This window comes from Dromiciops gliroides, chromosome 3 (genome assembly GCF_019393635.1).
Source record: "Dromiciops gliroides isolate mDroGli1 chromosome 3, mDroGli1.pri, whole genome shotgun sequence".
In the NCBI taxonomy this organism is placed as follows: domain Eukaryota; kingdom Metazoa; phylum Chordata; class Mammalia; order Microbiotheria; family Microbiotheriidae; genus Dromiciops; species Dromiciops gliroides.
This window is the reverse complement of record NC_057863.1, coordinates 557654083-557677847: the sequence shown is the minus strand read 5'-3', so window position 1 is coordinate 557677847 and position 23765 is coordinate 557654083.

The window sequence follows — 23765 nt, the reverse complement described above, 5'->3', positions numbered from 1 at the left end:
CAGATGAATCACACTGACTTCAGGCCGCCTGTGGAGCCTGGCTTATTAGTGGCATCCTTTCCCAGCCAAGCTCCCCAAACTCCTATGGCAGCTATTTTTAGCCTTAACCCCCTGTTGCCAGCTTCAACCTATAGCGTTGCCTCTCAAATGAGACAATATCCTAGGAGATCAAAGAGAAAGGGGGACAGGAACCAGTGGAGATTTGAAATTAAGTTCCCAATGGAAGAAGCTGCAAACCAAATCACTTTTAAGCAGCTCTGCTTCCTGTTTGTCTGACTTTGGGGTAACTCATGCAACCTCCCTAGCTTAAAGTGCCTCTCCTATAAAAGGAGAAGGTTGGATTGGATTCATCAGTCACAAAACATTTTATGTGCCAGGCAAATATGAAAATGGAACTGACCTTGTTCTCAAAGGGTTTGCATTCCAATGGGAGAGACAACAGGTATGCAGGTACAAAGATACAGAATAAGTGTAAATACAAAATAATTAACCAAGTAGTTGGCAGTGGGTAATGTAAAGAAACCAAATACAAAATACTTAACGAGGCATTCAGAAGAGGGCTCCAGCGTTTGAGGAATCAGGAAAATGCCTCATGTGGCAAGCTCAACATAAGCTTCAATTTGAAAGAAGAGAAGGATTTCAAAAAGGGAGGGGCTCAGAGTTAGTACTTTTCAAACACGAGAGGAAGACCAGTGCAAAGACACAGAAATGGAAGCCTAGAAGAGAGTTTGGGTGGATAGCAGAGTATGGGAAGGGGAGTCATGAATAATGAGGATAGAAAGATAGTTTGGGGGCAGGTTTTGAAGGCCTTTAAAATCTAAGCAGAGGAGTTTATAGGTGTCCTGGAGGCAAAAGGGACATCAAGGAGATTTATTGAGTTGAGGAGAGATAGAGTCAGGAGGATTCCACACTTCAGGAAATCATTTGGCAAGAGGGTATAAAATAAGACTGATGTGGGGGAAGACTTGAAGCAGGGACACAAAGTCTGTTGCACAGAGAGGGCCTAAGCCAAAGTGGTGGCTGTGGGGATAAAGAGGAGGGGTCAGTTGTGAGAGAGATTGTAGAGGTAGAAATCACAAGATTTGACAACTGAATATTTGGGGTGAAGGAGAAGGAATTGAAGATGATACCAATGTTATAAACGTGGAAGAATAGAAAAAAGGTGATGCCTTCAACATAAATGTTGGAGTTTGGAAGAGGGGAGGGTTGTGAGGGGACTGAGGAAGAGGATGAATTTAGTTTTTGACTTGTTGAGTTTGAGATGTCTCTGAGACTGGTTTGGAACATCCAATAAGCAACAGAGGATGTGGGACTGAATCTCCAGGGAGATTCTCTGAGTCATCTGCATAGAGATGATAGACCGAAGGGCCAGAAATAAGGTTAGCAAGAGAGGCACTTTAGAAGGAGAAAAGAAGAGGGACTAGAATAGAACCTTAGGGGGCATGATCTGGATGACCCAACAAGAGAGGGAAGAGTGAAAAGACAGGGGAACATGGAGAGAATTGCATCACAAAAGTCCAATGAGAAGAGAAGGAGGAGAAGGTGGTTGGTTAATCATTAAGTTTTGGGGCAGCTAGGTGGCACAGTGGATAAAACACCGGCCCTGGATTCAGGAGTACCTGAGTTCAAATCCAGCCTCAGACACTTGACACTTACTAGCTGTGTGACCCTGGGCAAGTCATTTAACCCCCATTGCCCCGCCCCCCCAAAAAAAAATCATTAAGTTTCACAGATGTGTCAGGGGGCAGCTAGGTGGTACAGTGGATAGAGCACTAACCCTCAAGTGGGGAGGACTGAGTTCCAATCTCACCTCAGACACTTACCAGCTGTGTGACCTTGGGCAAGTCACTTAACCCCAATTGCCTTAAACATTCGGGGCCATCTCCAGTTGTCCTGATATATATCTTGCCACTGGACCCAGAGGAGGAGAAGTGACTTTGGTGACTTTGCACAGCCCTCCCTCACTTAAATCCAGTTCATGGCAAGTCATAACATCACCTCCAGATGCCAGAGACTTCTTCAAGAATGAAGGACCAGGGGCAGCTGGGTGGTGCAGTGGATAGAGCACCGGCCCTGGAGTCAGGAGGACCTGAGTTCAAATCCGGCCTCAGATACTTGACACTTACTAGCTGTGTGACCTTGGGCAAGTCACTTAACCCCAAGTGACTCACCAAAAAAAAAAAAAAAAAGAATGAAGGACCAACAACTACAACAATAAATGTATCAACAAGAAGGGTTAGGACCATCAGATTTGAAAATTAAAATCTCATTGGTATCTTTACAGAGGGCAGTTTCAGAAGTGATGAGGTCAGAAGACAGACTCCAAAAGCTTTAGAAAAGAGTGACAGAAAAGAAAATTAGTATAGATTAATATTTTGAGTTTAGTTGAGAAAGGAAAGAGAGATATAGGACAATAGCTTGAGGGAATGATGGAATCTAGTGAAAGTTTTTCAAGGAGGGAGAGATTTGGGCATTTTTGAAGAAAGTAGAGAAGGATTTAGTAGACAGAAAGAAGCTGAAGGGTTGTTTTTTTTTGGTTGGCTGGTTTTCTGGTGGGGGAGAGGAAGGTACTGAATGTTGTAATCTCTTGGCAAAGACAGAGGGCATGGGATCAAGTGCCCATGTAAAGGGGTTGACCTTGGCAAGGAAAAAGGCTACTTCTTTATCAGAGGTTGAGGGAAAAGAGAATGTAAAGAATTATATCAAGAGGGTCTTGATCTGAAGAAAAGGGGAGGGAGAGCTCATGTATAATTGCTTCAATTTTCTCAGTATGGTAAGAGTCAGCTGAGAGGGAACAAGGAGGGAATATAGAAGGCTTAAGAAAGAAAAAGGTTTGGAACAACTTCTCTGGGGATCAAGATAAAAAAATCCTGTGTGACCCTGGGTGAGTCACTTAACCCCCAATTGCCTCACAAAAAAAAGATAAAAAATCAATTATGGGGAGCAGATAGGTGGCTCACTGTATAAAGCACTGGCCCTGGATTCAGGAGGACCTGAGTTCAAATCTGACCTGAGACACTTGACACTTACTATCTGTGTAACCCTGGGTAAGTCACTTAACTCTCATTGCCCCACAAAAAAAAGAAAAGAAAGAAAAAATAAATTATGGAGTAAAAGGACTACCTTGCTGGAATGAAAGCCCACTTTAAATTGGATAACATGATTTTATAATGTACCCAATCAGCATGGTAGTGTGATGACCCCCCAACCCCATTGGTAGATATTGAAAGTAATCCTGAGCTGAAATTTGGCAAGAGATGCCTGGTAATAGAGATAGGGGGTGAGGGATTGGAGAGTGAAAAACAGTGTAGAGTTGAAATGGTCAACAATAAAATTCAGGTTGGAAAGGGAGGAAAGTGAAGTGATCTTGAGAAATTTTGGGGTAGGAGGGGATTAGAAGTCTCCACGACATCAAAGAATAGGTTAAGGTGGGTTGAGGTATAAGAAGATATGGAATTATAGGAAATTTTGATCAGATAGATAAATGGGGAAAAGATCATTAAGTAAAAACAAAACATGGTTTACCATATACAACTTTGAACCTATGATAATGAGATACCTTAATTACATCCATGCACACAAGCCTAACAGTACATTGTTTTTTAAATAAACACAATTAACACTTCTAGGAGCATTTTATAATAAAGTAATTTCTAATTACTCTTTGTAGAAATCAAGCACTTCCAAAATACAAATTATTCCTATACACAGTGAGCATGTTCCTTAAAATGAACACTTAAGTAAATTGAGTCAGTGGTCAGCCTCAAAACAAGCTGACATTACAATATTCATGATATTTAAGGATGATTTAAGGAGCCTGAAGAATTGGGATATTAGGGAGTTAGAGGGACAATCAACATGAATATTGATTGATGTCCACTGGTGAAAAAAGAGTTAGGAAGGAGAGGAATATGGTGAAGCAAGAGTAGAAATCCTTGAGAAAGGAAGGGAAATGACCTGGGGGAGGGTTGGCAGAAACTATCATGATTTAGATTGAACTTAGATTTAAATGGATTTAGATTTAGACCAAAATATTAAAGCAAACTTTAAAGGAGGAGAGGTGGGTGAATGATGGAGTAAAAGAACAGTACAGAAGCAGCAACAGGGTGTTTGAATTGCAGAGTGCAGGAAGGAGGTGAAGGAATGGTGAGACTGGAAAGAAAGTTTGAGGCCAGGAGGTAAAAGGATTTAAAAAGAAGCAGGTAATTTTATATTTTATCTTAGAGGTAATAGGGAGTCACTGGAGGTTATTGAGTGGTAGAGTGATATGGTCAAATCTACACTTCTGAAGCACCAAACTGCTTAACATAACAGTGATCTTTTGTGAGAGAACTCTAGCTGAATTTGCCAAAAAACAAACAGCTCAAGGGCAACCTTGGACAGCAGCTGCAGACTCAAGACTTTGCTCAGACTTTCCAAACATCCTGGTTTATTGTGTCTACAGATGTCTTCTCCTATAACCTCCTCAAACACACACTACCCACTTAAAAACCTCTAAAAACTATATTATCGGGGGCGGCTAGGTGGCGCGGTGGATAAAGCACCAGCCCTCGATTCAGGAGTACCTGAGTTCAAATCTGGCCTCAGATACTTGACACTTACTAGCTGTGTGACCCTGGGCAAATCATTTAACCCCCATTGCCCCCACACACACACACACACACAAAAACTATATTATCTCACCCTTTTTCCACTCCATTGTGAGCATCTGAGAACTCTCTCCCTCTCTGCTCCCTTGCACGATCTTCTCTTCCCCTGAAAGCTTCTTTTTTCTCAGACAATAAATGCTTTTAATTGGTGCATGAGACTGTTTCGTTTCAGGTCCCTTTATGGGTCTGGAAGGTCTTTTGCTAACAATATGTATGTATGTGTATGTATACGTGTATGTGTATATATATGTATATGTATATGTATGTATGTGTGAATATACACACAGATATATGTATGTAGAGAGAGAGAGCATCTCCTACCTCTTCCAATAAAAGTTTAGACAAGCTTTATCCTTGGCATTTCACTCTTCTCTGTAAGGCTGCTCATTTTTTAATTTTCAAAGGCTAATAAGCATTAAATAGAGATTTAGTTAAATAAAACATCTTGGTCATATGGCCAAAAGAATGATCATTGCCCAGATTATGACAAGCAGCACCATGGCAACATTTATATTTACAGTGAAAATTATTTACATTATTCAATAATAGGAACATGGACCCATTAATTCCACTAATGGTAACCAAGTGCTTGCTGCATGCAAATACCTTGCTAGGCATCATGGGAGATACAATGATGAATAAGAAACATTCCTTACCCTAGAGGAGCTTGCCATGTAACAACAACAACAGCAACAATGGTAGTTCACATCGACAAAACACCATTCCCTCAGGACCTTCAAGAGTCACTTGAACTCTCTAGACCTCAATGTCCTCCACTGTAAAATGAGAGCTTAGATGAGAGGACTTTGAAGGTCTGTCTCAGCCCTAAATCTATGATCCTGGGATCCTAAGGGTCCTCACTGCCAAGGTAGTGCAAGAATTATTATACAGGAGGCCATAGGGCCCAGTGAAAGTTCTAGATCTACAATCAGAGAGCTTGGGTTCAATCATTGTCACGTATAAGGTATTTGGTCCTTAAGCAAGTTGCTTTGGCAACAACGTGCCTCATTTTCTTCCATCTGTTAAAAAGCTGTTATTTAATGCACATAATGCATTTTGCAAAACTGTAAAGTGCTAGAATAAATATAAACTATTGTTATCAGTATTTTACAGATGGGGAGACTGAGGCTCAGAAATTAAAGTGACTAGTCCAAGGACAAACAGCTAGTAAATAGAAGAGCATAGCCATAACATAGAATGGTAGCTAGGTGGTGCAGTAGATAGTGCTGGGCCTGCAATCAAGAAGACATCTTGGGCAGCTAGGTGCCATAGTGGATAGAGGACTGGCCCTGGAGTCAGGAGTACCTGAATACAAATCCGGCCTCAGACACTTAACACTTACTAGCTGTGTGACCCTGGGCAAGTCACTTAACCCCAATTGCCTCACTAAAAAAAAAAAAAGTAAAATAAAGAATACATCTTCCTGAGTTCAGCTTTGGCCTCAGACCCTTATGAGCTGTATGACCCAGGGCAAGTCACTTGATCCTGTTTGCCTCAGTTTCCTCATCTGTAAAATGAGCTGGAGAAGGAAATGTAAAAGAACCCCAGTATCTTTTCCAGGAAACCTCTAATGGGGTCACAAAGAGTCAGACGCAACTGAAAAACAACCAAACAACAAAATAACATAGAATATGATGATATTGAAATGGGGAGGAGGTGGAAGAATACAGTCAGAGTGCTGTAAATTCAGAAGGAGACTTGACTTCTAGCCCAATTAATCAAGGAAAGCATCATCAGCTTAGTGCTTTGGGAAAAGCTCTGAAGCAAAAGACCCAGATTTCAAGCTGCTTGCCAAAGCTGTCTTTCCTCTCAGAGAGGGAGGGAAAGTCCGGGAGTGACACCTGTCTATTCCTTAGGGTGACTGAAAGAATGAATTGTTTCTGGAAAGAATAGAAGCGCTTCAAAGGGAAAACAAAGATATTTGTAAAGCGTTTGGCCTGGCAAATAGCAAGAGAGACCCTGGGCCTGAGACTGCAACGGAGATAGAGGACTTTCAGGTGAGTAAACTCCCTCTTCCAACATTAGTCAGTACTTTCTCTGGGCCACTTACAGGCCCAGAGACCTTCCTAAAACACTGAGAGGTTAAATACCTTGGCCACAGGCTGGACTTGAAACCACATCTGGTTTGGGAGGTTAGTCTTCTACTACACGAAGTTGCCTTTCTGATAAATGTTAGTGGTAACCAAAGAGGCTTCTTAAAAAGAAAAAGAAAAAATCACACAACATTGGGGGCAAGAGAAACGTCAAAGAAGAAAGAGGAGTGCTACTTGGGTTGAATACACTAAAGATAAGAGTTGCCAAAGAAAAATAACATTTTTTTGTTTCTCTTTTTTCCACCAAGGAGAATGTTCTTTGGCCTGGGCATATTAGAAACAAAAGGAAAAAAAATTAAAAAAAAAAAAGAAACAAAAGGACTAACAAGATATTCAAACTCAAAATAAGCACAGGGTTGGTAAGAGGACATGTCATTGTTGCAGTTGTTGTCCTTCGTTCTGGAAGAAGACCAACACTACATCACCGTGTTAGAGTCAAGGAACAGTGTGTCTGGCTGTGGTTGATCAGACCAATACAAGCTCAGAATGCCCTACCACAGGTCATCACGGCTTTCAACAACACCAAATGACCTGGCAGAGAGAGAAACTCTACCCCAAGGTAATGAAAGATCTGGCTCATTTGATTGCTGAGTCACTATCATTTTTATTTTAAAAATCATGGAGAACAGGAGAACTGCCTAAGGAGAGAAGATGGGCAAGTGTTGCGAATTAAACCACACACCAGTGAACTTGTTTCTGATTCCCAGCAAAATCCTAGTACGGCACTGAAGGCCATTGCCTAGAGTCTCGCCTAGATCCTTTCTAGAATTGTCCTCTTTCTTCTTGTGGTTCCCATCACTTCCTTGAGAAGTTTCCCTCCTGGGCCTCTACACTCCTCATCGGTGATTCTCTCCCCAGGACTGTTACTTTAGGAAAGACTCCAGCCTGCTTCACTTCACCCAGGCCCTAATTCTCTAGCATCCTCCCCCCTCTTCACCAGCCTCATTGCCCTCAGTTGCTACTCTTTGCAGTGTGTTTTTATGTGCTGTCTTACCCTAAGAGAATGTAAGTTTCTCAAGGGTATTGACCATCTCACTTTGTTCTGTTTGTATCCTTAGCACTTAGTGCAGTGTCTGGTGTGCAGTAAGTGCCTAATAAATGCTCTATCTACCTAATGAGGATTTGGAAAGGGTAGCAGTACTTGGGATGCAGAATGAAACTTTTTTTTTCCACACGGCCAATGCATGGATTTATATTGCTTGGCTATACATATCAGTTACAAGATTTTGTTTTTTCTTTTTTCCAGAGGAGGGAAACAAGGTGGAAAGGACAGGGTGGATATTTTTTTTTCATTTAAAAAAGTATATTTTAATAGAAAGGGAAACAAATTCCACTAAGGGATAAGGTGACATCATCAAAAATTAATCACAGTTCTCTTTTTTTTGTGGGTCAATGAGGGTTAAGTGACTTGTCCAGGGTCACACAGTTAGTAAGTGTAAAGTGTCTGAGGCCAGATTTAAACTCAGGTCCTCCTGAATCCAGGGCCAGTGCTTTATCCACTGTGTCATTTAGCTGCCCCTTCAGTTCTTTTTTTGACAAAATCACTAGATTCAAATATTAAAGAAAAGCCCTAGATATAGTATACCTAGATTTAAAGAAGGCATATTTGACAATGTCTTTCATGATACCCTTCTAATAAGTTGCAGAGATTTGGAACTAGGCCACCTTCTAGGTAGGTTAGAAACTGCTTAAGTAACTATGCCCAAAGAGCACTGATTAATGGACTAATGTCCTTCTAGAGTGAGGTCTACGGTGGAATATCTCAGGGACCTACATTTGGACCTGTCCTTTTCAACATTTTTATCAAAGGTATGGAAGAAAACCTTACCCAAAAGACAGATCACTAGCCAAATTCTCAGATGCTGCAAATCTACACTAACACAATTGCTGACAGAATCAGGACCTAACAAGATTTTAACTACAATGATAAGATTTAACATAGATAAAGTAGAATAAAGAGAATGTAAAGCCTGGACTTGAAAAAAAATCAACTATATTTTTAAAAAATGGGAACCAAACTACCAAAAAATTTTATAGAGCTAGAAAAAATAATCAAATTCATCTGGAAAAACAAAAGGTCAAGAATATCAAGGGAATTGATGAAAAAAATACAAAGGAAATGGGCCTCACCATACCAGACCTAAAACTATATTATAAAGCAGCAACCATCAAAACTATTTGGTACTAACTAAGAAATAGAGTGGTAGATAAGTGGAACAGGTTAGGAATACAAGACACAGTAGTAAATGTAATGACAATAGCAATCAACTTTTTAATAAATCCAAAGACTCCAACTTCTAGGATAAAAACTCATTGTTTGACAAAAACTGCTGGAAAAACTGGAAAATAGTATGACAGAAACTAGGCATAGACCAATATCTCAGACCGTATACCAAAATAAGGTCAAAATGGGTACATGATTTAGTCATAAAGGGTGATACCATAGGCAAATTAGGAAAGGAATGAATAGTTTACCTGTCAGATCTATGGAGAGGGAAAGAATTTATGACCAGACAAGAAACAGAGAACATTATGAAATGCAAAATGGATAACTTTGATTACATTAAATTAAAAAGGGTTTGCACAACAAAAACAATATAACCAAGATTAAAAGGAAAGCAGAAAGCTGGAAAACAATTTTTACAGCCAATGTTTCTGATAAAGGTCTCATTTCTCAAATATATAGATAGCTGAATCAAATTTATAAGAATATAAATCATTCACCAATTGAGAAATGGTCAAAGGATATGAACAGGCAGTATTCAGATGAAGAAATTAAAGCTATCTATAGTCATATGAAAAAATGTTCTCAATCACTATTGATTAGAGAAATACAAATTGTATACTAGATAAAAATGAAAATGATAAATGTTGGAGAAGATGTGAGAAAATTAGAATATTAATGCATTGTTGGTGGAGTTGTGAACTGATCCAACCATTTTGGAGAACAATTTGGAACTATGCCCAAAGAGCTATAAAACTGTCCATACCTGGGGCAGGTAGGTGGCAAAGTGGATAAAGCACCAGCCCTGGATTCAGGAGGACCTGAGTTTAAATCCGGCCTCAGACACTTGACACTTACTAGCTGTGTGACCCTAGGCAAATCACCTAACCCTCATTTCCCTGCCCCCCCCCCAAAAAAAACTGTACATACCCTTTGACCCAGAATGTCACTACTAGGTCTTTATCCCAAAGAGGTCATAAAAAGGGGGAAAAGGAGCCACATGTACAAAAATATTTATAGCAACTCTCTCTGTGGTAGCAAAATATTAGAGATTGAGGGAATGGCTGAACAAGTTATGGCACATGAATGTAATGGAATACTATTGTGCTATAGGAAATGATGAACAGGATGTTTTCTGAAAAACCTGGAAAGTCTTACATGAACTGATGCTGATGAAGTGAGCAGAACCAGGAGAATATCATACACAGTAACAGCAACACTGTGTAATGATCAACTATGTTAGATTTAGCTCTTCTCAGCAATACAATGATCCAAGACAATGGCAAAGGACTAATGATGGAAAATGATCTTCACATCCAAAAGAACTATGGAGTCTGAATGAAGATTGAAGCATACTATTTTCACCTTTTTGTTTTTTGTTTTTTCTTCCTTGTACTTTTTCCCTTTTGTTCTAATTTTTCTTTCATGACATAACTAATGTGGAAATTATTTTAACATAACTGTACTGTATAACCTATGTCAGATTACTTGGGGCAGGTAGGTGGGGCAGTGTCTAGAGCACTGGCCCTGGAGTCAGGAGAGTCCGAGTTCAAATCTCACCTCAGACACTTACGAGCTGTGTGACCCTGGGCAAGTCACTTAACCCCAATTGCTTTAAACATCCAAGGCCATCACCCTGATGTCATTGTCCTCTTCAAGAACAAAGGACAAACAACAACAATCAGATTGCTTAATGTTTTGAAGAGGGAAAGAAGAGAGAGTGAAGAAAATTTGGAACTCAAAATCTTACAAAATTGAATGTTGAAAAATATTTTTACATGTAATTGGAAAAAATAAAATACTATTAAGTGGGGAAAAACTTCATAAGTAAAAAAAATAAAAGCAAATTAATTTGACTCAATCAAAAACAAAACAAAAACAAAAATGGGAATGGGAATGGGCTGAGATGAGAGTTTACCTGAAAAAATATGTGTAGTTTTTGGTAGACCACAAGCTCAACATGAAGCCAAAGAGACTAATTTGATTCTGGCTGCATTGAGAGGTATAGTAGCCAAAAGAAGGAAGATGAGAGTCCTGTTCTCTTTTGCCCTGACCAGACCACATCACAAGCACTGTGTTCATTTTTGCATGCCATATTTTTAGAAAGGACCTTGAGAGACTGAAGCAAGTCCGGAAGTGAGTGAACAAGACAGTTCTAGGACCATGCCACAGAAGAGCTAGTTGAAGGAGCTGGCAATGGTTAGTCCAGAGAAGAGATTACATAGAAGGGGACATAATAACAAAGTGACTATCTATACCAGCAAGGTGTAGAAGAACCAAGTTCCAATCTCATCTCTGATGCTTGCTAACTATATGACTCTGGTATGTCTTTTGTCCTCCATGATGTAATGTGGGTGAAACACTTTGTGAATTCCAAAGCACTTTATGAATATCAGTTCTTAGGCTCATAGATTTAGAACTAGGATCCCAGAAGTCATCTAATCAAACTTCTTTCTTTTACAGGTGAGGTACCAAAACCCAGTGATTTGCCCAGAGTCACACAATTAATAAGCATTGAGGGCAAGATTTGAACTCAGGTATTCCTGACTCCAAGTCCAACATCCTATTCATTCTGTCATGTTTAAGGGTCATCATGTGGGCAAGAGATTCATGATGATAATGGCTTGCATTTTTATCATGCTTTAAAGTTTGCAAAGAACTTTACAAATATTGTCTCATTTTATCCTCACAACAACCCTGAGGGGTGTTATTATTATCCCCGTTTTGTTGTTACCCTGCTGAAGTCTTAGCTCTTCCATGTCTTCATATCACATGTCTGAGTATTTCATTATATACTGACTTGTCATGACATTTAGCTTTGTCACACATCTTCTATCTCCTCAGCACCACTGTATGTTCTTAAGAAAGGGAACCTCAAGGAAAATTCTTATTCGAATCTAAGAATCCTCAAATTGGAAACAACACAAGAGATCATTTAGTTCAGTCCTACCTGAAGTAGGAACCCCACGAACAGCCCTGGCAAGTGATAATCTAGCCTTCACTTGAACACCTGCAATGCTGGGAAAATCACTACCCCCCAAGGTAGCCCATTCTCTATTCAGACAGCTCTAATTGTTGGGGAACTTTCCCTTATGTCAAGCCAAATCCACCTCCCTGCAACTTCCATCCATTTCTCAAACCTAGCTCTGCCCTCTAGGGCCAATTAACAAGTATTTATTTGCCATCAGCTGTCTTAGGTGTTATCCTACCTATAGGCACAGGAGGTACAAGTACAATGGTGAGATAGTCCCTGCCCTCATGGACTTAATATTTTGGGGAAATTATAAGCAAATGTAAGATATGGATAGATGTATGGACAGATGGACAGACAGACAGATATGTGTATTATAAGTGTATGTTTGTTTATATGTATATATATATATATATATAAAATTAATATACAACAATGGGGAAGGAGGAACCGTAAGAGGAGAAAAATAATAAGACTAGGACAGCGAGATTTTAGAGTTGGAAGGGACCTTAGAAAGCATCTAATCCAACTGGGTTTTTTTGTTTGTTATTTGGTTGTTGTCTTTTTAGGCAATGAGGTTAAGTGACTTTCCCAGGGTCACACAGCTAGTAAGTATCTGAGGCCAGATTTGAACTCAAGTCCTCCTGATTCCATAGCTGGTGCTTTATCCACTGTGACACCTAGCTGCCCCCTAATCCAACTGTTTTTGACAAATAGGAAAACTGAAGCCCAGATCTCACTCAAGGTGACAAACACAGGAAATGGCAAAGCCAGGCTACGAAGCTAGATCTTCTGAATCAAGATGCAGAGCTCTTTGCCCATGCACTGATGCTCTTACATGTTCTCTGTTCCAGTTCCAGGACAGCCTGTAGCTTTCTGCAAAGAAAAATATGATACCCACAGTTCACTGTACTACACAAAGGACATATTCCCATTGTTACAACCACCAAGCACAGCGCCCAGATCAACACAGGTGCTCAATAAATCCTTGCTCAAAAGACAAATATGGATTGATTTCTAATAGAATTCATCATGTCCTTGATGAATTTGCATTTGAATTTGCTATTACCATCAGCCAATTATCAATCTATATACTACTGGAGTGTAATAATTGGAGTGACACCACCTGCTAGAGAGTTACTGTAGGAAAGCTCCACCATGAGGAGAAGGCGTTTGAGGGCAAGCCATGCAGCTTAGGTCAGTTCCTTGGTGTCAGGAAGTGATGTTTGCTCATGGGTACTGTCTATCAAAGCTATTAGCCAATTAGCTTGGAGATCTGTGTGTGGATGGGATGTTCCCAGTTTCAGAGGAGGCTTGTGGGACAAAGAAGAGGCGAGGCTTGCTCTCTCACTCTCCTTTTCCCGAGGACCTGGGGGGGTGGGGAATGGAGCAGGAGATACTGGCTCCCTGAGATAGATAGCTGAATCTAGGCCTCTTGCTCTTGCTCTTCACCAAATTCTTATTCTCCTTAATAAATGCTCAAAAGTCTAAAATCTTGCTAAAGCTTATAATTTATTAGCGACCACTCATTAGATAGTTTAGATAGTATAGCTAGATAGCAATTTTACAGGAGGAAAACAAATCCTCAGACGATTCAGAGTTATAGCTCATTTTACAACCATTGACATTTGCTCTTGGAATGTACATACAAGTATTTATATGTGCATCAGTTACCTCGAATCTTCTCAGGTTAGTACTGAAATGAGACTGAATGCCCAGAGTATACCTACACCTTTCAAAAAGTGACAGTGTATTACAGTGGAAAGAGTTCTAGATTTGGAGTTTGAAGATCTAAGTTCAAATACCACCTCTGCAAATTATTACCTTTGTGACCTTGGGCAAGTCATTTCCCTTCTTGGGACTTCAGTCTCCTTATCTGTAAAATGATGGGTTTGCTCCAGATGACCTCTTTGTTGTTGTTTAGTCATGTCCAACTCTTTGTGACCTCATTTGGGGTTTCTTGGCAAAGATAATGGAGTGGTTTTGCCACTTCCTTCTCAGCTCATTTTACAGATGAAGAAACTGAGGCAAGAAGAGTTAAGTGACTTGCTAAGGGTCATGCAACTAGTAACTATCTGAGGCAACATTTGAATTCAGAAAGATGAGTCTTCCTGACTTAATTCCCAGCCCTCTATCTACTGTACCACCTAGCTGTAGATGACCCATAGGTTATCTTTTAAATGCCCCATCTATGATCCGAGGTTTACAAACAATTCTCCTCACAACCCCCTGTGAATTCTATAGTATGTATAACCTGACAACAATAGGACAACTCCAATGTCTGCTGGATAATAGAAGGAAGCCAGCCTGGAATTCCAAATTTGCCAGAGCTGAGTGTCCATACCTGGGTTTCCACAGCTATGAAATCATCAAGCCGAGATGTGCCCCATGTGCCCCAACCTTATTGTATTTCTCTTCAAAATCTACTTTAAAAGTTGTTATCTGCAAATTAAATTTGAATTTCTGCAACACAGCATAAAATATAGACATGACAGACTCCTGGAAAGGAATAGAAGCTTCCTATCAAGAACTCCCAAGAATGTGCTGCACATCGGTTAAAAGGCATCACAGGGTTATGGTCCTAAGAGAGCATCCATCCCGATCTCCTTATTTTACATTCCAGAAACCAGGAAACACCACACTAAGGTACATGTGGAAGACCAGGAAATGTGATGGAGAGCATTAGGGTAAAGATCAATGGAGGAAGAAATAAAACCTGTTTGCCTCAGTTTCTCAACTCAAAAATGGGGATGATAATAACATCTTCCTCCCAGAGCTGTTGTGAGGATAAAGTGAAATCATATTTGTGAAGCACTTTGCAAACCTTAAAGCACTAGTTATTATTATCGTTTGTTGTCATTGTTGTCCTCTCCTCCATTAGACAGTAAGGTACTTGTGAACAAGGGATCTTTCTTTCTTTCCTTTATTTTTTTGTTTCTTTTTGCTTTCTTTCTTTCTGCCTTTCTTTGAATGCTCATTGCTTAGTGCAGTGCCTGGCACATAGTAGGCATTTAATAAATGCTAGTTAAGTGGTACAGTGGATAGAGTGCTGGGCCTGGAGTCAGGAAGACTCATCTTCCTGAATTCCAATCTGGTCTCAGACACTTACTAGCTTGTCACTTAACCCTATTTGCCTCAGTTTCCTCATGTGTAAAATGAGAAAGACATTACAAGCTATTCCAATAGCTCTGCCAAGAAAATTAGGGTCCCAAAGAGTCAGACATGACTGAAAACTACTGAATAGCAACAATAAAGTTTATTTACTGATTGTACTCTGACCTGACCAGATGGCAGTTAAAATGATGTATTTAGTGCTATGTATTAGAAGGAAGTACATTTACATTTTAGGAAGAACATCGGTAAACTGGATAGTAAGAAGGCAACCAGCAAAGTGAAGGCCTTTGAGATCAAGTCAGATGAGACTCACTTGAAAGAGCCAGGATGGTTAGCCTGGAAAACAGAAGACTGAGATGGGACATGATAGAAGTTTCCAAAAAGCTGAAGGAATGGCATAGGGCCATGGGATAAGGATAGTTGTTTTCTGGCTCAGAAGAAAAACTTAGAAGCAATGGATAGAAGGAGCCAAAAGATAAATCAACGCCTTATCTAAAGAAAGAATACCTGACAAAACTATCCAAAAACAGAAAGGGCAGCCTCAGACAAAAAGCCAGGTAATTGCTTGTTAGCTCTGTTTTAGAAGGGATTTTTTTTCATGTAAGGATTGGCTTAGACAGCCACTGAAATCCCTTCTGACTCTGGAATTCTGTGATTGTGATTCTTCAAAAAGAAGAACCCCCAAACCCCTTAACAATGTCCCTCATCAACTTGTCCCTTTGGTGCCCTATTCTTGTAGCTTTCATGTAATCCTGGCTAGCTTAAACTCCCAGTTTTCTCTTTTTGCCAAGTTTATACCACTGTGGTCAGCCACGTCTTCCTAGCTTTGGAGGACACGGGCTTGTATTTCATTAATGGACTGTGTATGTTGTCTGCCACTTCACACTGTACGCTTGTGTTCTCCCTGTCTTCTGTGGAGCCAACATCACCCCTGCTGACCTGGCTGCTTCTCCCAACAGATGTATTGGCAGGTCTGGGTGAATTCAGATGGTTTGGTTTAACTGCCAGCCAGGTTAACTTCTCGCCTTCCAAACTGAGTGCCCAGACTCTGCACAGAGAGTATCATTGACAGGTAGATGATTGAAACTGACCATAAACCTACCATGCACTGGGGAAGCAGACAGACACGGTGACTTCAGGTGTCAGGGGTGGTAGAATGCTTGATTTGATGAGACAGATTTAATCCTGCTACCTCAACTCCAAATGGCAGGCTGCTTGCAGATATTCCAGCCACTCTCCCCAGGGAGCCAAATTATATTTCCTGTGTAGCCACAGGCTGATATGCTGATTACTATGATTGCCATCCAAGCTGAAAGCTGATGGTAGCATCAAAGGCAGGGGATTAAGCATGCATCAGCTTATTTATAAACATTTTCCAGAGAAGGGTACTGGCAAAAAAGGTTTGGGCTAGAAAGTATGTGGACTTTCTCTACAAAGCTCTATAAGACCAAAGAGAATTATATCTCAATGATGCTTGGACTCAGAAACTTGGAAGAATCTTATTTCAGAAGCAGCCCAGGATTTCCTAAGAAAATCCAAGGCCCTCCCCTTAGGTAATATAAGCCTGTAAGGGCTAGGGTCCTAGGGGGAAAAATGAGCCAGAAAATTGATCAAATAGTTTTCCCCGTGAAAATGATGAATCAAGACTTGGGGCTATCATTCCACTGGTATAGGGAACTTGCAAGTTAGAAAATGCTCTCTACCAATGTAGGCCAGTTTCTTCTCTGAAATTTACAGCCTTAGAGAGCTTCCCAAAGTCCCAAGATGTTAAATGATTGGCCCACAGTCACACAGCCAGGATATATCAAAGATGGAATTTAACCTCAGGCCTCCTGTCTTCAAGGCTAACTTCCTGTATCCACTCTTATCTCTCAAAACAATAAATAATCAAGGAGATGATTGTAAAGAAGTGCATGGAGGTATCACAGCATCATAAATTTAATCATAATAATAATATTTAGCATGTATATAGCACTTTCATTTTGCTGATGAGGCAGCTGCGGCCCATAGAAGTTAGGTCACTTGTCCAAGGTGACATGGGTAATAAATGACAGAAAAGCAGTTGAACTAAGGTCTCTGACGCCAAAGCCAGTACACTGTCCGCTGTACCATACTACCTCTAGAGGAAGCATTTTTCTAATTTTCTGACCAATTTCTGTGAGTTTCCTCATATTTTAATCAAACTGAAATCCACATTTTCTGGAGTGGGGGCCTCCTGTCCCAATGATGACTTCTTAGTGCTGCCTCCACTTTTGTCTTGCCACAGGACTTCAATGATTCTGGAAGAGTGAGTGAGGCTGATAACTTTCTGCAACTCTGCCTCACTTAAATCTAATTCACATGCAAGTTAAGACATATCCTTCATGATGTCACTGGTCCTCTTCAAAAACAAAGTGGGGGGCAACTAGGTGGTGAAGTGGATAAAGCACTGGCCCTGGATTCAGGAGGACCTGAGTTAAAATCTGGCCTCAGACACTTGACACTTACTAGTTGTGTGATCCTGGGCAAGTCACTTTACCCTCATTGCCCTGGGGGGAAAAAAGAGAGAGGCAGCTAGGTGGTTCGGTGAATAGAAAACTGGCCCCAGAGTCAGGAAGATTTGAATTCAAAGACAGCCTCAGATACTAGCTGTGTGACCCTGGGCAAGTCACTTAATCCTGATTGCCTCCCCCCCCCAAAAAAAAAAATGAAGAACAACATTTGTATACCCATCACACTACAGTGCCTAACCCATAGTAAGCACCTAATAAATATTTGTTGCCTTCCTTCCTTTCTCTAAATCTTCTCCTCTCCAAATTAAACATCTAAAGTTATTTCCACCACTCCTCACATGTCATGATCTCATCATCACCCTGGTCACCCTCATCTAGATGTTATCAATGTCCTTTTCAAAAGGTAGTGCTCAGATACAAACACAATACTCTACATGAGGTCTAACCAGAGCAGAAGACAGTGTGAGATTGAAAATTGATTTTAATTCTATTCTTAAGATGTAATGAAACTAACATAGATTTAATATTCTGCATTACTGTATGAGTCTAAAATGCCTTCCCATTAGAGATCTGCTCAGGGAAACTCAGGTCACTCAATTCTATTCTTGTGACTTTTATCTCCACCCTTGTCTTTTGTGTCTTGTACCCCAGCCTTGTAACTTCACCCATCACCCACTTTCCCCAGAAATTTGATTAACCTGAAGGTCAAGTTCATCAATTTAAAATTGTTGTGGTAACCTCCATGCCTACAAGGACTGATCTCATCTCCCAGTGATATATAATGGAGAGGAGCTGAGATGACACTTATCCCACCTCCTCACTGAAATGTCTAACCAATCAGAAGATGACACACCTATGTTACTCGAAATTTTGCTCAGTCATCTTCTTCATCTCTATAAAAGACCCTGTCAGCCCTTACGTAGAGTCTTTAGTCATCAGGAGAGGCCATTGACACCATTTATTGGTCATTGCTAACCTTGCTAATAAATAGTTTATGCTCAGAACTTTGTCCCTCAGAATTCCTATCTCGACAACAACATGAGTCATACCACCTCCCTCCTTCTAAATGTTATGTTTCCACTAATTCAGGCAGGACAATATTACATTCTCTTTTTTGGCTACCACTTTTGACCCATACCAAGCTTCTAAAATGCTCAGGGTTTTTTTCTCCAGATATACTGCTATTTACATATACACACACACACTCACCAGCCCATATTTGTGAAATCAGTTTTAAATACCTTTATAGACATGCTAGTCCATTTTGCTGGTCCCCTAGGCAATTTCCTCACCTGTAAAATGGGTGACTTGGACTGTGTAATCTCAAAAATCTCTTCTAACTCTAATTCTGTGATCCTAAAAAACATTCCTATAACAATGAAAGCTGCAGAGGATGCTTTGCCTATGAGCCACAATGGGCAATTCCAGTGTATCCTGTCTTCTAAGGTCATCAGTCTAGAATGGTCTCCCAAATATCCAGATTTCCCCAGCTCTCAAGGTCTATGTTAGGAACAACAACAAAAACAAAAACTTTTCTTCCTTTAACCCAAATGACAATAAGTTTAAAGCAAAACTTTGCTAGGTAATTAAATAGCTAATAGACTAATAAATAAACAGTTAGATGGTATAGTTGATAGAGTACTGGACCTGAATTCAGGAAAACTTAAATTTAAATACCACTTCAGATACTTACTGACCTGTAACCCTGGGCAAGTCAACAAACCATCAATTCCTCATCTGCCTCAGTTTCCTCACTATATAAAATGGGAATAAAATATAATACCTATCAAGGCTGGCATGAAGATAAAATGAGATATTTGTAAAAGCACTTTGCAAAGCTTTAAGCACTATATAAATGCTAACTATTAATAATAATGCATATCAATGAATTATATCAGAACAAAAGTAAATATAATAATAATTATATAGAAATTTAATATTTGCAAAGTGTTGTAATAATAGAGCTATAAGAAGTCAGTGGATAACACTTCAAAAATACCTTAATAATATAGCTATAAATAATTATAATAGTATTTCTATAGCGCTCAAAATACTTTACATGTATCATTTTATTCGATCACCCCCACAACCCTTTGAGGTCAGTGGTATTATTGTTCCATTCTACAGATAAGGAGGCTGAGGGCAGTTAAGGGATTTATCCAGTGTCACATAGCTAGCAAATATTTCAGAGGCAGGATTTTAATTCAGTTAGTTCTTCTGGATTTCAGGTCCAGCATTCTATATAACATGACACCTTGATGGCCTAAAGAGAAATGTCACAACAAGCAAAGGAAGGGACAAACAAGAAAAGCAGCCACATTTACCTAGAGGTCTGACCCCATCTGACCCTGTCTACTAAGCAAGGCAAAGCTCCCTCACACCACACATACATACAAATACACACACAACCACCCACACAGAACCACACACACACACACACACACACACACACACACACACTTCCAAACTGAGAGGATCAGAAGAATTGGTTGACTCGTCTCACCTTCAATTCAATTCAGTCACCCTGCTATGAGCACCTATTTCTAGACATAAGGAAACTGAGGCTCAAGGAGAATTGACTTGGCTAAGGTCACCCTGTAAGTTAGTGCCACAAGCAGATCAAAATCAAAACCTTCCGATAGCAAAGCTGGTATTCTTTCCACTCTAACCCATTTACTGAGTGACTATGAACTACAAAGGCACTGTTTTCAGAGCTGAGTGCAACCAGTAAAAAAACAAAAAATGATAAAATTTACATTCTTTTTATGAGGTTAGATAAACCTAACACTGGATATGAGTGATGGGGTAGCTTCTGCTTGGGTCCTCCTCTGATGCCCCAGCATGCCTTGGAGGTGATACCTGTGGAAAACAGGAGAACAAGCCCAAGATGAAAAAAGCTGTTGAATATATATAGTCAGTTACCAAACAACATGGGGGGGGGGTCCCAAGTTTTTCTAGAGATCTCTATTGTCTGTCAAGCAAAGCTGACACTTCTCTTCATGGCCTTCAAGGCCCTCCACAATTTAATACCATCCTGTCTTTTCATCTGAGCCTCAATCACTTCCCTCCATGAGCCCCCTGACTCCAGGTTGCAGCCAAACAGGACAGATTATAATCTGCCCCCTCAACAAACCTGAATGCAATATCCTATCTCCCATCTTCATGCCTGGCTTCACCCGCCTATAAATCTCTTCCCTCTCACCTTCATTTCTTAGTTCCCCTGGCTTTCTTCAAGACTCAGTTTGGGGGGGAGGGCAGCTGAGTGGCACAGCGGATAAAGCGCCATCCTTGGATTCAGGAGGACCTGAGTTCAGATCCGGCCTCAAACACCTGACACTTACTAGCTGTGTGACCCTAGGCAAATCACCTAACCCTCATTGCCCCTTGGGAAGAGCTTCCCTTGCCAAGACAGACAGGCACCTACTTGTTAATGAGTTGCCTTGGGATACTTAAAAGTTAAGTGACTTGAACAAGGTCACATAGCTAATGCATCAAAGGTAGAACTTAACCATTGGTCCTCCTGGCTCCAGGGCCAGCTCTCTATCCACTCTATCCAAGGTCCTAAGTTGTCCATCATTCTAAACCCATTTATATACGATTAAAAAATAATTGCGAATACATTAATCAGACTAAGAGATGTGAAATCCAGTTTCTAAATAAGAAAAAGAGACCCAAGAGAAGGACGTTGAAGTTCAAAGACATTCTATCATATCAGCATGTGCCAATGAATTGACTAATTGATTCTCTAGGCAGGAATCAGGAAATAAGAAGTTGGAAATTAGAATCATTATTATTTCAGGGCCATTTCCATACAACAGCCCTGGTTTGAAAAGCACCTGACTCAGTCTCACTCAGTGTAGCTCCATTCCTTCTCTATTTCCTTCCTTAGAGCAGGATAAGGATACCACTCAGGCAGCAGGAGAAAAATGAGGTTAGTTGAAGGGGAAAATAGAGTAATGCTGCTTGGTGTAGTAAAGTCAGGCCCTAAGGAAAAACCATGAGACTGGTGAAGTTAGGCTTGGGTGCTCTTCAGCCTCTGCCCAGTCCCTTCTTGCTCTCTACCGACTTTCACTTGTCAGAAAAGGATCCGATAAGAGCTATTCAGTCCCTTATAATAATGGGATCTACAATACAAGGGACCCTAAAAACCATCCAGTCCAGTCCCCCCATTTTAATCAGCCAACAAGCATTTATGAAGTGCACACTGCAGGACAGTCTGTGCTACATCCTGGAGATACAAATACAGAGAATGAAACAATTGCTATTCTCAAAGAGCTTATATCCTAATGTAGAAGACAAGTACAAATATAGAGAGAATCTACACAAGACAATTAAAGACAAGGTAACTAGGGAAGAAGAGCAATGGGGGAAGGTATCAGGAAAGACTTCATCCTGAAGTTAGTACTTGAGCTTTGATTCATTTCAGAGGCCTACTACGTACGGGGAACTGTGCTAAGTGCTAGGAATACAAATAAGAAAAATAAAAACAGTTCCTGCCCTCAAGTAGCTTCCAATCTAAAGGGGGAAGACAATGCACAATAGGAAACAAGAAAGAGGGAAAGGAGAACCAGGGGGCTCCTGGAGCAGGGACAGCACATTCAATGGAGTACAGAGTAAGCAGAGGTACAAATGGCAAATGGAGAGTTAGTTGGAAAGTCCAGCTCCCCACCCTCAATAAAGGAAAACTCTGAGAAGAGTTTAGTGTTCCACCCACCAGCCCTCCAATCAGAGGAGAGAATAGGCTGAGGGAGTTGAGTCACTATGGAATCTGTATGGTGGTGAGATTTCAGGTGATGCTTTATCCTGGGTGGGGCATCTCATTCAACAAGTCCAAAACAAGCAATGTGTTAAGGGCTAAAATTCTAGCTAAACTGTCTAAAATATCTAATGAGTGGTCGCCAATAAATTATAAGCTTTAGCAAGAGTTAGACTTTTAAGCATTTATTAAGGAGAATAAGAATTTGGTAAAGAGAGAGAAAAAGGCCTAGATTTCTATCTATTAAAGGGAGAGCACATTTCTAGCTCCCTTCTCCACCAGAGTCCAGAGGAAAAAAAAAAGCGAGACTGAGCGCCAGTCTCTTCCTTCCTCCTCCCACTAGCCCGCGTCACTTCCTGACTCCTGGTCTTGCCCTCAAAGACCTTCCCTTCATGGGCAGAACTCCTCTACAGTAAGTATCCAGCAGGTGGCGTTATTCCAATCGTTACAAATGGGTATAGATGGAAGGGAACCATGGATTGAGAAGGGAGTATATACATTCTGAGAATTGCCAATGCAAAGGCATGAAGAGGAGAGATGGAGCACCATATATTAAGAACAGAGAAGCCACTTGGGCTAGATCACAGAATACAGGGGAGAGGCGATCTACAATGAGGTTGGAAAGATGTCTTGTGAAGGGAAAGTAGGGGACACATGTTAGTGACAGCAATGACAGCACCTGATTGGCTGTCCAAACCAATCCAATATATATTTCTAAAGCAGCTACTATGTGCCAGGCCAGCTAGGCATCAAAGCAGATAGGGTGCCAGGCATGTAGTCAGGAAGACTGACCTTTGTAAATTCAAATCTCAACTCAGACACTTACCAGCTGTGTGAACCTAGAGCATGTCACATAATTGTCTCAGTTTCCTCACCTATAAAATGAGTTGGAGAAGGAAACTGCAAACCACTCCAGTATCTTTGCAAAGAAAACCCCAAATGGGGCCACAAAGAGGCAGACACAACTGAAAAAAATGACTGAACAAGATATTTCAGGCACTGGGCTAACTACTGGAAATGGGAGATGAGGGAGAAAGAGTCAAAGGTGATTTTGAAGTTATAAGCCTGAATGGTCTGTGGTTCTTAGCTCCGTGCTTGGTCACCCAATGCCTGAGGGTCTCAGAACATGGCAAATCCATCAACAAAAATAGAGGAGCTAAAATGATAGATGGAAAGATGAGTTCAATTTTGGCCATGTTGAGTTTAAGGTTCTGGTGAAGGTATCCAGCAGACCACTCACTGTTAGTATGGGATTGGAGCTCTTAGGAGAGATTAGAAGTAATCCACACACACACACACACACACTTAAACAAAAACAGGGGCAACTTGGTGGCACAGTGGATAAAACACCAGCCCTGGATTCAGGAGGATATTATGTATAGGGAACCATTATGTAATATAAGGACTAAGTGTCACTTGACACTTACTAGCTGTGTGACTCTGAGCAAGTCACTTAACCCTCATTG